We start from the raw sequence: 17,331 nt of genomic DNA, 5'->3' as shown, positions 1-17,331 counted from the left end.
AAGGAAGCTTCAACTCTGTGAGTTGAATGCCACAACACAAAGAAGTTTCTGAGAATGCTTCTGTCTAATTTTCAGGTGAAGATATTTCATTTCCCAGCAAAGGCCTCAAAACGCTCAAAATATCCACTTGCAGATTCTACAAAAAGAGTGTTTTCAAAACTGCTCTTTCAAAAGGAAAGTTAAAGTCTGTGAGTTGGTTGCACACAGCACAAAGAAGTTTCTGAGAATGCTTCTGTCTAGTTTTTATGGGAAGATATTTCGTTTTCCAGCATAGGCCTCAAATCGCTCCAAACATCCACCAGCAAATTCTACAAAAAGAGTGTTTTCCAAATTGCTCTTCAAAAAGGAAGGTTAAAGTCTGTGAGTTGAATGCACAGAGCATAAAGACGTTTCTGAGAACAGTTTTATCTAGTTTTCATCTGAATGTATTTCCTTTTCCACTATATGCCGCAATCACACCAAATATCCACTTGCAGTTTCCACAACAAAAGTGTTCCAGAACTGCTGTATGAAAAAGAAGTTTCAACCCTGTGAGGTCAATCCCCAAATAACAAAGAAGTTTCTGAGAATGCTTCTGTCTAGGTTTTATGTGGAGATATTACATTTTGCAGCATTGGTCTCAAATCTCTCCAAATATCCACTTGCAGATTTTACAAAATTGCTGTTTCCAAACTACTCAATCAAAAGGCAGGTTCAACTCTGTGAGTTGAATGCACACAGCACAAAGAAGTTTTTGAGAATGCTTCTGTCTAGTTTTTAGGGGAAGATATTTCGTTTTCCAGCATAGGCCTCAAATCGCTCCAAACATCCACCAGCAAATTCTACAAAAAGAGTGTTTCAAAACTGTGCTTTCAAAAGGAAGGATCCTCTCTGTGACTTGAATGCATAAAGCACAGGGAAGTTTCTGAGAATGCTTCCGTCTAGTTTTTATGTGAAGATAATTCCTTTTCCAGTGTTGGCCTCTTAACATTCCAAATATGCACTTGAAGATTCAACTGATAGAGTGATTCAAAACAGCTATATCACAAGGAAGCTTCAATTCTGTGAGTTCAATGCACACATCACAAACAGGATTCTGAGAATGCTTCTACCTAGTTTTTATGGAAGATAATTCCTTGTCCAGCATAGGCCTCAAAGCGTTCCAAATGTTAACTTGCAGATTCTACCAAAAGAGATTTTCAAAACTTTTCTATCAAAAGGAAGTTTCAACTATGGGTTGATTGCAGAAAGCACAGGGATGTTTCTGAGAATGCTTCTGTCTAGTTTTTATGTGAAGATATTTCCTTTTCCAGTGTTGGCCTCTTAGCACTCCAAATATCCACTTGCATATTCTACTGAAAGAGTGTTTCAAAACTGTTCTATCAAAAGGCACGTTCAACTCTGTGAGTTGAATGCACTCATCATGAAGAAGTTTCTAAGAATGCTTCTGCCTAGTTTTTATATGATAATAATTCCTTTTCCAGCATTGCCATAAAAACCCTTCAAATATCCACTTACAGATGCTACTAAAAGGGTGTTTCAAAACTGCTCTATCAAAAGGAAAGGCCAAGTGTGTGAGTTGAATGCAGTGATCACACAGAAGGTTCTGAGAATGCTTCTGTCTCATTTTTATGTGAAGATATTTCGTTTTCCATCACAGGCCTCAAAACGCTCCAAATAAACACCTGCAGATTCTACAAAAGGAGGGTTTCAAAACTGTTCTATCAAAAGCAGGGTTCAAGTCCGTGAGTTGAATGCACTCATCACACAGAAATTCCTGAGAATGCTTCTGTCTAGGGTTTCTGTGAAGATATTTCCTTTTGCAGCATAGGCCTCAAATCGCTCCAAATATCCACTTGCAGATTTTATAAAAAGGCTGTTTCTAAACTGCTCTATCAAAAAGCAAGTTCAACTCTGTGAGTTGAATGCACACATTGCAAATTAGTTTCTGAGAATGCTTCTGTGTAATTTGTAGGTGAAGATATTTCATTTCCCAGCAAAGGCCTCAAAACGCTCAGAATATCCACTTGCAGATTCTACAAAAAGAGTGTTTCAAAACTGCTCTTTCAAAATGAAGGTTCAAGTCTGTGAGTTGAATGCACTCATCACAAAGTAGTTTCTGAGAATATTTCTTTGTAGTTTTTATGGGAAGATATTTCAATTTCCAGCATAGACCTCAAATCGCTCCAAACATCCACTAGCAAATTCTACAAAAAGAGTGTTTCAAAACTGAACTTTCAAAAGGAAGATTCCTCTCTGTGACTTGAATGCACAAAGCACAGGGAAGTTTCTGAGAATGCTTCCATCTAGTTTTTATGTGAAGATATTTTCTTTTCCAGTGTTGACCTCTTAACACTCCAAATATCCACTTGAAGATTCTACTAAAAGAGTGTTTCAAAACAGCTATATCAAAAGGAAGCTTAAACTCTGTGAAGTGAATGTGCACATCACAAGCAAGTTTCTGGGAATGCTTCTATCTAGTTTTTATGTGAACATATTTCCTTTTCCAGCCTAATCCTCAAAGCTTTCCAAATGTCAACTTGCAGATTCTACGAAAAGAGTTTTTCAAAACTGTTCTATCAAAACGAAGATTCAACTATGTGAGCTGAATGCAGAAAGCACAGGGAAGTCTCTGAGAATGCTTCTGTATAGTTTTTATGTGAAGATATTTCCTTTTCCACCATAGGCCTCAAAGCCCTCCAATTAAAGAGTTGCAGATCCTACAAAAGGAGTGTTTCAAAACTGTTCTATCAAAAGGAACTTTCAACTCTGTAAGTTGAATGCACTCATCATGAAGTAGTTTCTGAGAATGCTTCTGCCTGGTTTAATTATGATATTTCGTTTCCAGCATTGGCATAAAATCCCTTCAAATATGCACTTACATATGCTACTAAAAGAGTGTCCCAAAACTGCTCTATCAAAAGGAAAGTTCAAGGGTGTGAGTTGAATGAACTCATCACACAGAAGTTTCTGAGAATGCTTCTGTCTCGTTTTTATTTGAAGATAATTCCTTTTCCATCATAGGCCTCAAAGCGCTCCAAAAAAACACTTGCAGATTCTACAAAAGGAGCGTTTCAAAACTGTTCTATCAAAAGGAAGGTTCAAGTCTGTGAGTTGAATGCACTATTCACCCAGAAGTTTCTGAGAATGCTTCTATCTAGGGTTTCTGTGAAGATATTTCCTTTTGCAGCATAGGCCTCAAAACCCTCAAAATATCCACTTGCAGATTTCACAAAAAGGCTGTTTCCAAACTGCTCTATCAAAAGGCAGGTTCAACTCTCTGAATTGAATGCACACATCCCAAAGTAGTTTCTCAGAATGCTTCTGTGTAGTTTTCAGGTGAAGATATTTCATTTCCCAGCAAAGGCCTCAAAACGCTCCAAATATATCCACTTGCAGATTCTACAAAAACAGTGTTTCAAAACTGCTCTTTCAAAACGAAGTTTCAAGTCTGTTAGTTGAATGCACTCATCACAAAGAAGTTTCTGAGAATGCTTCTGTCTAGTTTTTATGGGAAGATATATCGTTTTCCAGCAGAGGCCTCAAATCACTCCAAACATCCACTAGCAAATTCTACAACAGAGTGTTTCAAAACTGCGCTTTCAAAAGGAAGGTTCCTCTCTGTAACTTGAATGCATAAAGCACAGGGAAGTTTCTGAGAATGCTTCCATCTAGTTTTTATGTGAAGATATTTCCTTTTCCAGTGTTGGCCTCTTAACACACCAAATATACAATTGCAGATTCTACTGAAAGAGTGTTTCAAAACAGCTATATCAAAAGGAAGCTTCAACTCTATGAGTTGAATGTGCACATCACATAGAAGTTTCTGAGAATGCTTCTGTCTAGTTTTCAAGTGAAGATATTTCATTTCCCAGCAAGGGCCTCAAAGCGCTCCAAATGTCCACTTGCAGACGCCAAGAAAAGAGTGTTTCAAAACTGTTCTATCAAAAGGAAGGTTCAACTCTGTGAGTAGAATGCACACATCACAAAGAAGTTTCTGGGAATGGTTCTATCTAGTTTTCATCTGAATGAATTGCCTTTTCCACTAGATTCCGCAATCGTACCAAATATCCACTGGCAGTTTCCACAAGAGTGTTGCAGAACTGCTCTATGAAAAGGAAGGTTCAACTCTGTGAGTTCAATCCCCAAATGACAAAGAACTTTCTGAGAATGCTTCTGTCTAGGGTTTATGTGGAGATATTTCTTTTTGCAGCATAAGTCTCAAATCGCTCAAAATATCCACTTGCAGATTTTACAAAAAGGCTGTTTCCAAATCAATGTATCAAAACGCAGGTTCAACTCTGTGAGTTGAATGCACACAGCACAAAGAAGTTTCTGAGAATGCTTCTTTCTCGTATTTAATGTGAAGATATTTCCTTTTCCATCATAGGCATCAAAGCGCTCCAAATAAACAATTGCAGATTCTATAAAAGGAGTGTTTCAAAACTGTTCTATCAAAAGGAAGGTTCGAGTCCATGAGTTGAATGCACTCATCACACAGAGGTTCCTGAGAATGCTTCTGTCTAGGGTTTCTGTGAAGATATTTCCTTTCGCAGCCTAGGCCTCAAATTGCTTCAACATCCACTTGCAGACTTTACAAAAAGGCTGTTTCCAAATAGCTCTATCACAATGCAGGTTCAAATCTGTGAGTTGAATGCACACATCACAAAGAAGTTTCTGAGAATGCTTCCGTGTTGTTTTCAGGTGAAGTTATTTCATTTTCCAGCCTCAAAACGCTCAAAATATCCACTTGCAGATTATACAAAAAGAGTGTTTCAAAACTGCTCTTTCAAAAGGAAGTTTCAAGTCTGTTAGTTGAATGCACTCGCCACAAAGGAGTTTCTGAGAATACTTCTGTCTAGTTTTTATGGGAAGATATTTCGTTTTCCAGCATAGGCCTCAAATCGCTCCAAACATCCACTAGCAAATTCTACAAAAAGAGTTTTTCAAAACTGTGCTATCAAAAGGAAGGTTCCCCTCTGTGACTTGAATGCATAAGGCACAGGGAAGTTTCTGAGAATGCTCCCGTCTAGTTTTTATGTGAAGATATTTACTTTTCCAGTGTTGGCCTCTTAACAATCCCAATATCCACTTGCAAATTCTACTGAAAGAGTGTTTCAAAACAGCTATATCAAAAGGAAGCTTCAATTCTGTGAGTTCAATGCACACATCACAAAGAAGTTTCTGAGAATGCTTCTGTCTAGTTTTCAGGTGAAGATGTTTCATTTCGCAGCAAAGGCCTCGAAGCGCTCCAAATGTCCACTTGCAGAATCCATGAAAAGAGTGTTTCAAAACTGTTCTATCAAAAGGAAGGTTAAACTCTGTGAGTAGAATGCACACATCACAAAGAAGTTTCTGAGAATGGTTCTATCTAGTTTTCATCTGCATGTATTTCCTTTTCCACTAGATTCTGCAATCGCACCAAATATCCACTTGCAGTTTCCACAACAAGAGTGTTGCAGAACTGCTCTATGAAAAGGAAGGTTCACCTCGGTGAGTTCAATCCCCAAATGACAAAGAAGTTTCTGAGAATGCTTCTGTCTAGGGTTTATGTGGAAATATTTCTTTTTGCAGCATTGGTCTCAAATCGCTCCAAATATCCACTTGTAGATTTTACAAAAAGGCTGTCTCCAACCTACTCTATCAAAAGGCAGGTTCAATTTTGTGAGTTGAATGCACACAGCACAAAGAAGTTTCTGAGAATGCTTCTGTCTAGTTTTTATGGGAAGATATTTCGTTTTCCAGCATAGGACTCAAATCCCTCCAAACAACCACTAGCAAATTCTACAAAAAGAGTGTTTCAAAACTGCGCTTTCAAAAGGAAGGTTCCTCTCGGTGACTTGAATGCACAAAGCACAGGGAAGTTCCTGAGAATGATTCCGTCTAGTTTTTATGTGAAGATATTTCCTTTTACAGTGTTGGCCTCTTAACACTCCAAATATCCACTTGAAGATTCAACTAAAAGAGTGTTTCAAAACAGCTATATCAAAAGGAAGCTTCAGCTCTGTGAGTTGAATGCGCACATCACAAAGAAGTTTCTGAGAATGCTTCTATCTAGTTTTTATGTGAAGATATTTCCTTTTCCAGCATAGGCCTCAAAGCGTTCCAAATGTCGACTTGCAGATTCTACGAAAAGAGATTTTCAAAACTGTTCTATCAAAAGGAAGGTTCAACTATATGGGTTGAATGCAGAAAGCACAGGGAAGTTTCTGAGAATGCTTCTGTCTAGTTTTTATGTGAAGATATTTCCTTTTCTAATGTAGGCCTCAAAGCGCTCCAAATAAGCAGTTGCAGACCCTACTAAAGGAGTGTTTCAAAACTGATCTATCAAAAGGAACGTTCAACTCTGTGAGTTGAATGCACTCATCATGAAGAAGTTTCTGAGAATGCTTCTGCCTACTTTTTCTGTGATGATATTTCATTTTCCAGCATTGGCATAAAAGCCCTCCAAATATCCAATTACAGATGGGAATAAAAGAGTGTTTCAAACCTGCTCTATCAAAGGGAAAGTTCAAATGTGTGAATTGAATGCACTCATCACACAGAAGTTTCTGAGAATGCTTCTGTCTCGTTTTTATGTGAAGATATTTCCTTTTCCATCATAGACCTCAAAGCACTCCAAATAAACACTTGCAGATTCAAAAAAAGGAGTGATTCAAAACTGTTCTATCAAAAGGAAGGTTCAAGTCCGTGTGTTGAATGTACTCGTCACACAGAAGTTCCTGAGAATGCTTCTGTCTAGGGTTTCTGTGAAGATATTTCCTTTTGCGGCATAGGCCTCAAATCGCTCCAAATATCCATTTGCAGATTTTACAAAAAGGCTGTTTCCAAACTGCTCTATCAAAAGGCAGGTTCAACTCTGTGAGTTGAATGCACACATCACAAAGAAGTTTCTGAAAATGCTTCTGTGTAGTTTTCAGGTAAAGATATTTCATTTCCCAGCAAAGGCCTCAAAACACTCAGAATATCCACTTGCAGATTCTACAAAAAGAGTGTTTTAAAACTGCTCTTTCAAAATGAACGTTCAACTCTGTGAGTTGAATGCACACAGCACAAAGAAGTTTCTGAGAATACTTCTGTCTAGTTTTTATGGGAAGATATTTCGTTTTCCAGCATAGGCCTCAAATCGCTCAAAACATCCACTAGCAAATTCAACAAAAAGAGTGTTTCAAAACTGCGCTTTCAAAACGAAGGTTCCTCTCTGGGACTTGAATGCATAAAGCACAGGGAAGTTTCTGAGAATGCTTCCATCTAGTTTTTATGTGAAGATATTTCCTTTTCCAATTTTGGCCTCTTAACACTCCAAATATCCACTTGCAGATTCTACTGAAAGAGTGTTTCAAAACAGATATATCAAAAGTAAGCTTCAACTCTGTGAGTTGAATGTGCACATCCCAAAGAAGTTTCTGAAAATGCTTCTATCTAGTTTTTAGGTGAAGATGTTTCCGTTTCCAGCATAAGCTTCAAAGAGCCCCAAATATCCACTTGCAGACTCCACAAAAAGAGTGTTTCAAAACTGTTCTATCAAAAGGAAGTTTCAACCCTGTGAGTAGAATGCACACATCACAAAGAAGTTTCTGAGAACGGTTCTATCTAGTTTTCATCTGAATGTATTTCCTTTTCCACTAGATGCCAAAATTGCACCAAATATCCACATGAAGTTTCCGCAACAAGAGTGTTGCAGAACTGCTCTATGAAAAGGAAGGTTCAACTCTGTGAGTTCAATCCCCAAATGATCAAGAAGTTTCTGAGAATGCTTCTGTCTAGGGTTTATGTGAAGGCATTTCTTTCTGCAGCATAGGTTTCATATGGCTCCAAATATCCACTTGCAGATTATACAAAAGGGCTGTTTCCAAACTACTCTATCAAAAGGCAGGTTCAACTCTGTGAGTTGAATGCACACAGCACAAAGAAGTTTCAGAGAATGCTTCTGTCTAGTTTTTATGGGAAGATATTTCATTTTCCAGCATAGGCCTCAAATCGCTCCAAACGTCCCCTATCAAATCGTACAAAAAGAGTGTTTCAAAACTGGGCTTTCAAAAGGAAGGTTCCTCTCTGTCACTTGAATGCATAAAGCACAGGGAAGTTTCTGAGAATGCTTCCGTCTAGTTTTTATGTGAAGATATTTCCTTTTCCAGTGTTGGCCTCTTAACACTCCAAATATCCACTTGCAGATTCTACTGAAAGAGTGTTTCAAAACAGATATATCAAAAGGAAGCTTCAACTCTGTGAGTTGAATGCGCACATCTCAAAGAAGTTTCTGAGAATGCTTCTATCTAATTTTTATGTGAAGATGTTTCCTTTTCCACTATAGACTTCAAAGCGCTCCAATATCTACTTGCAGACTCCACAAAAAGACTGTTTCAAAACTGTTCTATGAAAAGGAAGGTTCAACTCTGTGAGTAGAATGCACATATCACAAAGAAGTTTCTGAGAATGGTTCTATCTAATTTTCATCTGAATGTATTTCCTTTTCCACAAGATGCCGCAATCGCACCAAATATCCACTTACAGTTTCCACAACAAGAGTGTGGCAGAACTGTTCTATGAAAAGGAAGGATCAACTCTGTGAGTTCAATCCCCCAAATGACCAACAGGTTTCTGAGAATGCTTCTGTCTAGGGTTTATGTGGAGATATTTCTTTCTTCAGCATAGGTCTCATATCACTCCAAATATCCACTTGCAGATATTGCAAAAAGGCTGTTTCCAAACTACTCTATCAAAAGGCAGGTTCAACTCTGTGAGTTGAACGCACACAGCACAAAGAAGTTTCAGAGAATGCTTCTGTCTAGTTTTTATGGGAAGATATTTCATTTTCCAGCATAGGCCTCAAATTGCTTCAAATGTCCCCTATCAAATTGTACAAAAAGAGTGTTTCAAAACTGCGCTTTCAAAAGGAAGGTTTCTCTCTGTGACTTGAATGCATAAAGCACAGGGAAGTTTCTGAGAATGCTTCCGTCTAGTTTTTATGTGAAGATATTTCCTTTTCCAGTGTTGGCCTCTTAACACTCCATATATCCACTTGCGGATTGTACTGAAAGAGTGTTTCAAAACAGATATATGAAAAGAAAGCTTCAACTCTGTGAGTTGAATGCGCACATCTCAAAGAAGTTTCTGAGAATGCTTCTATCTAGTTTTTATGTGAAGATGTTTCCTTTTCCACCATAGACTTCAAAGCGCTCCAATATCTATTTGCAGACTCCACAAAAAGACTGCTTCAAAACTGTTCTATGAAAAGGAAGGTTCAACTCTGTGAGTAGAATGTAGATATCACAAAGAAGTTTCTGAGAATGGTTCTATCTAGTTTTCATCTGAATGTATTTCCTTTTCCACAAGATGCCGCAATCGCACCAAATATCCACTTACAGTTTCCACAACAAGAGTGTTGCAGAACTGTTCTATGAAAAGGAAGGATCAACCCTGTGAGTTCAATCCTCCAAATGACCAACAGGTTTCTGAGAATGCTTCTGTCTAGGGTTTATGTGGAGATATTTATTTTTTCAGCATAGGTCTCATATCACTCCAAATATCCACTTGCAGATTTTGCCAAAAGGCTGTTTCCAAACTACTCTCTCAAAAGGCAGGTTCAACTCTGTGAGTCGAATGCACACAGCACAAAGAAGTTTCAGAGAATGCTTCTGTCTAGTTTTTATGGGAAGCTATTTCGTTTTCCAGCATAGGCCTCAAATCGCTCCAAACATCCAATAGCAAATTCTACAAAAAGAGTGTTTCAAAACTGTGTTTCATTAAGAAGGTTCCTCTCTGTGACTTGAATGCATAAAGCACAGGGAAGTTTCTGAGAATGCTTCCATCTAGTTTTTATGTGAAGATATTTCCTTTTCCAGTTTTGGCCTCTTAACACTCCAAATATCCACTTGAAGATTCAATTGAAAGAGTGTTTCAAAACAGCTATATCAAAAGGAAGCTTCAACTCTGTGAGTTCAATGTGCACATCACAAAGAAGTTTCTGAGAATGCTTCTATCTAGTTTTTATGTGAAGATATTTCCTTTTCCAGCATGGGCCTCAAAGCGTTCCAAATGTCGACGTGCAGATTATATGAAAAGAGTGTTTCAAAACTGTTCTATGAAAAGGAAGGTTCAACTATGTGAGTTGAATGCAGAAAGCACAGGGAAGTTTCTGAGAATGCTTCTGTCTAGTTTTTATGTGAAGATATTTCCTTTTCCAAAATAAGCCTCAAAGCGCTCCAAATAAACAGTTGCAGATCCTACAAAAGGAGCGTTTCAAAACTGTTCTATCAAAAGGAACATTCAACTCTGTGAGTTGAATGCACTCATCATGAAGAAGCTTCTGAGAATGCTTCTGCCTAGTTTTTATGTGATGATATTTCGTTTTCCAGCATTTGCATAAAAGCCCTCCAAATATCCACTTACAGATGCGACTAATAGAGTGTTTCAAAACTGCTCTATCAAAAGGAAAGTTCAAATGTGTGAATTGAATGCACTCATCAGACAGAAGTTTCTGAGAATGCTTCTGTCTCGTTTTTAATGTGAAGATATTTCCTTTTCCATCATAGGCCTCAAAGTGCTCCAAATAAACACTTGCAGATTCTACAAAAGGAGTGTTTCAAAACTGTTCTATCAAAAGGAAGGTTCAAGTCCATGAGTTGAGTGCAGTCATCACACAGAAGTTCCTGAGAATGCTTCTGTCTAGGGTTTCTGTGAAGATATTTCCTTTTACTGCGTAGGCCTCAAATCGCTCCAAATATCCACTTGCAGATTTTACAAAAAGGCTGTTTCCAAACTGCTCTGTCAAATGGCAGGTTCAACTCTGTGAGTTGAAAGCAGACATCACAAAGAAGTTTCTGAGTATGCTTCTGTGTAGTTTTCAGGTGAACATATTTCATTTCCCAGCAAAGGCCTCAAAACGCTCAAAATATCCACTTGCAGATTCTACAAAAAGAGTGTTTCAAAATGAAGGTTCAACTCTGTGAGTTGAATGCACTCATCATAAAGAAGTTTCTGAGAATACTTCTGTCTAGTTTCTATTGGAAGATATTTCGTTTTCCAGCATAGGCCTCAAATCACTCCAAACATCCACTAGCAAATTCTACAAAAATAGTTTTTCAAAACTATGCTTTCAAAAGGAAGGTTCCTCTCTGTGACTTGAATGAATAAAGCACAGGGAAGTTTCTGAGAATGCTTCCATCTAGTTTTTATGTGAAGATATTTCCTTTTCCAGTGTTGGCCTCCTAGCACTCCAAATATCCACTTGCAGATTCTACTGAAAGAGAGTTTCAAAACAGCTATATCAAAAGGAAACTTCAACTCTGTGAGTTGAATGTGCACATCCCAAAGAAGTTTCTGAAAATGCTTCTATCTAGTTTTTAGGTGAAGATGTTTCCGTTTCCAGCATCGGCTTCAAAGCGCCTCAAATATCCACTTGCAGACTCCACAAAAATTGTGTTTCAAAACTGTTCTATCAAAAGGAAGATTCAACCCTGTGAGTAGAATGCACACATCACAAAGAAGTTTCTGAGAACGGTTCTATCTAGTTTTCATCTGAATGTATTTCCTTTTCCACTAGATGCTGCAATCGCACCAAATATCCACATGCAGTTTCCGCAACAAGAGTGTTGCAGAACTGCTCTATGAAAAGGAAGGTTCAACTCTGTGAGTTCAATCCCCAAATGACCAAGAAGTTTCTGAGAATCCTTCTGTCTAGGTTTCATGTGAAGACATTTCTTTTTGCAGCATAGGTCTCAAATCGCTCCAAATATCCACTTTCAGATTATACAAAAAGTCTGTTTCCAAACTACTCTCTCAAAAGGCAGGTTCAACTCTGTGAGTTGAATGCACACAGCACAAAGAAGTTTCAGAGAATCCTTCTGTCTAGTTTTCATGGGAAGATATTTCATTTTCCAGCATAGGCCTCAAATCGCTCCAAACGTCCCCTATCAAATTGTACAAAAAGAGTGTTTCAAAACTGCGCTTTCAAAAGGAAAGTTCCTCTCTCTGACTTGAATGCATAAAGCACAGGGAAGTTTCTGAGAATGCTTCCGTCTTGTTTTCATGTGAAGATATTTCCTTTTCCAGTGTTGGCCTCTTAACACTCAAAATATCCACATGAAGATTCTACTAAAAGAGTGTTTGAAAACAGCTATATCAAAAGGAAGCTTCAACACTGTGAGTTGAATGTGCACATCACAAAGAAGTTTCTGAGAATGCTTCCATCTAGTTTTTATGTGAAGCTATTTCCTTTTCCAGCATAGGCCTCAAAGCGTTCCAACTGTCGACTTGCAGATTCTACAAAAAGAGATTTTCAAAACTGTTCTATCAAAAGGAAGGTTCAAATATGTGGGTGTAATGCAGAAAGCACAGGGTAGTCTCTGAGAATGCTTCTGTCTAGTTTTTATGTGAAGATATTTCCTTATCCAGTGTTGGCCTCTTAACACTCCAAATATGCACTTGAAGATTCTAGTAAAAGAGTGTTTCAAAACAGCTATATCAAAAGGGAGCTTCAACTCCGTGAGTTGAATGTGCATGTCACAAAGAAATTTCTGAGAATGCTTCTATCTAGTTTTTATGTGAAGATATTTCCTTTTCCAGCATAGGCCTCAACGCGTTCCAAATTTTGAATTGCAGATTCTACAAAAGGAGATTTTCAAAACTGTCCTATCAAAAGGAAGGTTCAACTATGTGGGTTGAATGCACATAGCACAGGGAAGTCTCTGAGAATACTTCTGTCTAGTTTTTATGTGAAGATATTTCCTTTTCCAACATAGGCCTCAAAGCACTCCAAATAAACAGTTGCAGATCCTACAAAAGGAGTGTTTCAAAACTGTTCTATCAAAAGTAACGTTCAACTCTGTGAGTTGAATGCACTCATCCGAAGAAGTTTCTGAGAATGCTTCTGCCTAGTTTTTCTGTGATGATATTTCGTTTTCCAGCATTGGCATAAAAGCCCTCCAAATATCCACTTACAGATGCTACTAAAAGAGTGTTTCAAAACTGCTCTATCAAAGGGAAAGTTCAAGTGTGTGAGCTGAATGCACTCATCACACAGAACCTTCTGAGAATGCTTCTGTCTCGTTTTTATGTGAAGATATTTACTTTTCCATCATAGGCATCAAAGCACTCCAAATAAACACTTGCAGATTCTACAAAAGGAGTGTTTCAAAACTGTTCTATCAAAAGGAAGGTTCACTTCCTTGAGTTGAATGCACTCATCACACAGCTGTTCCTCAGAATGCTTCTGTCTAGGGTTTCTGTGAAGATATTTCCTTTTCCAGCATAGGCCTCGAATGGCTCCAAATATTTACTTTCAGATTTTACAAAAAGGCTGTTTCCAAACTGCTCTATCAAAAGGCAGGTTCAACTCTGTGAGTTGAATGCCCACATCACAAAGAAGTTTCTGAGAATGCCTCTGTGTAGTTTTCAGGTGAAGATATTTCATTTCCCAGCAAAGGCCTGAAAACGCTCAAAATATCCACTTGCAGATTCTACAAAAAGAGTTTTTCAAAACTGCTCTTTCAAAATGAAGGTTCAAGTGTGTGAGTTGAATGCACTCATGACAAAGAAGTTTCTGAGAATGCTTCTGTTTAGTTTTTATGAGAATATATTTCGTTTTCCAGCATAGACCTCAAATCGTTCCAAACATCCATTAGCAAATTCTACAAAAAGAGTGTTTTAAAACTGCGCTTTCAAAAGGAAGATTCCTCTCTGTCACTTGAATGCATAATGCACAGGGAAGATTCTGAGAATGCTTCCGTCTAGTTTTTATGTGAAGATATTTCCTTTTCCAGTGTTGGCCTCTTAGCACTCCAAATATCCACTTGCAGATTCTACTGAAAGAGTGTTTCAAAACAGCTATATCAAAAGGAAGCTTCACATCTGTGAGTTGAATGCGCACATCACAAAGAAGTTTCTGAGAATGCTTCTATCTAGTTTTTATATGAAGATGTTTCCTTTTCCACCACAGGCTTCAAAGCGCTCCAAATATCCACTTGTAGACTCCACAAAAAGAGTGTTTCAAAACTGTTCTATCAAAAGGAAGGTTCAACTCTGTGAGTAGAATGCACACATCACAAAGAAGTTTCTAGAGAACGGTTCTATCTAGTTTTCCTCTGAATGTATTTGCTTTTCCACTAGATGCAGTAATCGCACTAAATATCCACTTGCAGTTTCCACAACAAGAGAGTTGCAGAACTACTCTATGAAAAGGAAGTTTCAACTCTGTGAGTTCAAAACCCAAGTGACAAAGAAGTTTCTGAGAATGCTTCTGTCTAGAAAATATCTTCACATAAAAACTTCTTTGGGATGAGTGCATACCACATTCCATCCCATTCGATTCCATTCCACATTCCATTACATTCCATTCCATTCCACTCGACATTCCATTCCATTCAATTCTACATTCCATTCCATTTCATTCCATTCCACATTCTATTCCATTCCACATTCCATTCCATTCTATTCCACTCCATTTCACATTCCATTCCACTTTCCATTCCAGGTTCCATTAGACGTTCCATTTCATGTTCCATTCTACTTTCCATTCCGTTATATTCCACTTGCTATTTCATTCCACCTTCCATTCCATTCCTTTCCACATTCCATTCCGCAATCCATTGCATTCCGTTCCACATTCCATTCCGCATTCAATTCCATTTCATTCCACATTTCTTTCCACATTCCATTCCATTGCTTTCTACATTCCATTCCACATTCCATTCCAACTTCCATTCCATGTTCCATTCCAGGTTCCATTGCACGTTCCATTCCATTCCATTCCATCTTCTATTCCATTCAATTCCACGTTCCATTTCATTCCATTAAACATTCCATGCCACATTCCATTTCACATTCCATTGCACATTCCATTTCACCTTCCATTCCATTCCATTCCATTCCACATTCCATTCCATTCCATTCCACATTCCACTGCATTACATTACACATTCCATTGCACATTCTATTCCTCATTCCATTCCATTGCTTTCTATTCCACATTCCATTCCATTTCATTCCACATTCCATTCAACATTCCATTCCATTCCCTTCCCTTCCATATTCCATTCCACAGTCCATTTCTTTCCATTTGACATTCCATTCCATTCTATTCCACATTCCATACTGCATTACATTCCATTCCATTCCACATTCCGTTCCATACCACTCCCTTCTATATTCCATTCCACAATCCATTTCTTTCCATTTGACATTCCTTTCCATTCCATTCCACATTCCGTTCCACATTCCATTCAACATTCCATTCCATTTAATTCCACAAAACATTCCACATAACTTTCCACATTCCAAAACATTACATTCCGCATTCCACTACACATTCCATTCCATTATATTCCACATTCCATACCACATTCCATTCCATTCTATCCCACATTCCATTCCATTACATTCCACATTCATTTCTACATGCCATTCCACTTTTCATTCCATTCCATTCCGAGGCCCATTTCACCTTCTTATAGACGTTCCTTAACACGATCCATTCCAAGTTCCATTCCATTCCATTCCACGTTCTATTTCACATTCCTTTATATTCCATTCCATATTGCATTCCATTCCATTCTATTTCACATTCCATTCCATTCCATTCCACTTGTCATTCCATTCCATTCCATATTCCATTCCATTACATTCCACATTCTATACCATTCCATTCCTTTCAATTTCACATTCCTTTCCACATTCCATTCCATTCCATTCCACATTCCATTCCATTCCATTCCACATTCCATTCCATTCCACATTCCATTCCATTTCATTCCACTCCATTCCACATTCCATTCCATTCCACATTCCATTACATTCCATTCTATTCCATTCCATATTCCTTTCCATTCTACATTCCATTCCATTCCATTCCACATTCCATTCAATTCCATTCCATTCCACATTCCTTTCCATTCCACATTCCATTCCATTCTGTTCCATTACACATTGCATTCCACATTCTGCTCCAATTTCCATTACACGTTCCATTCCACGTTCCATTTGACATTCCATTCCAATCCACTCCACATTCTATTTCATTCCATTCCACATTCCTTTCCATTCCATTTCTTTCCACTTTCCTTTACATTCCATACAGTTCCACGTTCCATTCAAAGTTCCATTCCAAGTTCCATTCAACGTTTCTTTCCACGTTCCATTCCACATTCCATTCCACCTTCCAATTCATTCCATTCCATGTTCAATTCCGCATTACATTCCATTCCATTCCACGTTCCATTCCAATCCATTCCACATTCCATTCCACATTCCATTCCATTACATTCCATATTCCATTCCACATTCTATTCCATTCCATTCAACTTTCCATTCCATTCCATTCGATTCCATTCCATTCCACATTCCATTCCACATTTGATTCCATTCAATTCCACATTGCATTCCACATTCCATTAAATTCAACTCCACATTCCATTCCACATACCATTCCTCCTTCCATTCCACATTCCATTCCGTTCCATTCCACCTTCCATTCCACATTCCATTCCATTTGACATGCCATTCCACATTACTTTCCTTTCTATTCCATTCCACATTCCATTTCACATTCCATTCCATACCATTTCACATCCCTTTCCATCAATTCCACATTCCATTCCACATTCCATTAGACATTCCATTGCATTCCATTCCACATTCCATTCCACATTCCATTCCATTCCATTCCACATTCCATTCTCTTCCATTCCACATTCCATTCCATTTCATTCCACATTACAATCCATTCCATTCAACATTCCATTCCATTTCATTCCACATTCCATTCCATTCCACTCCACATTCCATTCCACATTCCATTCCACATTCCCGTTCACATTCCATTAAATTACATTCCACATTCCATTCCACATTCCATTCCATTCCATTCCACATTACATACCAGATTCCATTCCATTCTATTCAACTTTCCATTCCATTACATTCCACTTTCCATTTCACATTCCATTCCACGTTCTATTCCATTCCATTCCAAGTTCCATTCAATGTTCCATTAGACGTTCCATTCCGCTTTCCATTACATTCCATTCCACTTTCCATTCCACATTCCTTTGCATTCTATTCCATATTGCATTCCAATCCATTCCGTTCGACATTCCATTCCATTCCACTCCATTCCACATTCCATTCCATTCCATTCAATTTCCATTCCATTCTATTTCATTCCAAATTCCTTTCCATTCCACATTCCATTCCATTGCATTCTCCATTCCGTTCAATTCCATTCCATTCCAATTTTCATTCCATTCCATTAAACATTCTATTCCATCCCACATGCCATTCCATTCCATTCCATTCCACATTCCACTTCACATTCCATTCCACATTCCATTCCAAGTACCATTCCACATTCCATTC

This window comes from Pongo pygmaeus, chromosome 12 (genome assembly GCF_028885625.2).
Source record: "Pongo pygmaeus isolate AG05252 chromosome 12, NHGRI_mPonPyg2-v2.0_pri, whole genome shotgun sequence".
NCBI lineage: Eukaryota > Metazoa > Chordata > Mammalia > Primates > Hominidae > Pongo > Pongo pygmaeus.
The sequence above is the reverse complement of the archived record's forward strand: the minus strand, read 5'-3'. Positions refer to the sequence as shown.